Below are 683 nucleotides of genomic sequence, written 5' to 3' on the forward strand. Positions count from 1 at the left end.
ACAATAAGAAAATTACAGTCAACAATACAAATATAAAAAGTAGTAAAACAGATAAACTCTTTACATCCCGTTGATAAATACAGTGTACAAATGTAATACAGACGTTAGGGAAAATAAAATTAAAAAAGATACTACACATAAACACAAGAGAGACACAAGTGGCAGCACGGTTGGGTTGAGTGAAAATGCATTTTCTTATTAATGCCTGATGTGTTATGAACCAGTTTTTTTTAGATGTTTTTCGAATAGAGTGTAAGGTGAGGTCTCTGATGTTCTGAGGGACAGAGTTCCACTCCTGTGCTTCTGTGACTGAAAAGGCACTCTGACTAAATGTACTTCTCCGCAGAGAAACAACAAAGTCTCCTCGGGCCGACCCTTGTGTTACTCTCTGTGTGGTGTTCCTCACTTAAAAACGGAAGGTTTGATTTTGGCCTACAGTTGATGTGTTTAGATTGTTCTTTTTTAATAGTGGCTTGATCACTGCAGTTTTCAGGGCCAGTGGAAAGATACCTGAAGGAGATGTGTTCACAATCTGTAGAAGATCAGCGGCCAAACAATTAGAGACATTTTTGAAAACACCTGTTTGTAGAATATCAAGGCAACAGGAGGAAGTTTTCAGATGTTGTATAATGTCCTCCAGGTTTTCATGGTTGATCGTATGAAATTCTGTCATATTGGAACTA

At 37.6% G+C, this 683-nt stretch overlaps 1 protein-coding gene across 2 annotated transcripts in view; it reads left to right on the top strand.

Moving 5' to 3' along the window:
- The window catches only part of nr1d2b (nuclear receptor subfamily 1, group D, member 2b), a 37,229-nt gene that overhangs the window by 35,063 nt on the left and 1,483 nt on the right, over positions 1 to 683 (top strand). The gene's annotated exons all lie outside the window — the stretch shown is intronic.

Source organism: Etheostoma spectabile, unplaced genomic scaffold (assembly GCF_008692095.1).
Source record: "Etheostoma spectabile isolate EspeVRDwgs_2016 unplaced genomic scaffold, UIUC_Espe_1.0 scaffold340, whole genome shotgun sequence".
Classification (NCBI taxonomy): domain Eukaryota; kingdom Metazoa; phylum Chordata; class Actinopteri; order Perciformes; family Percidae; genus Etheostoma; species Etheostoma spectabile.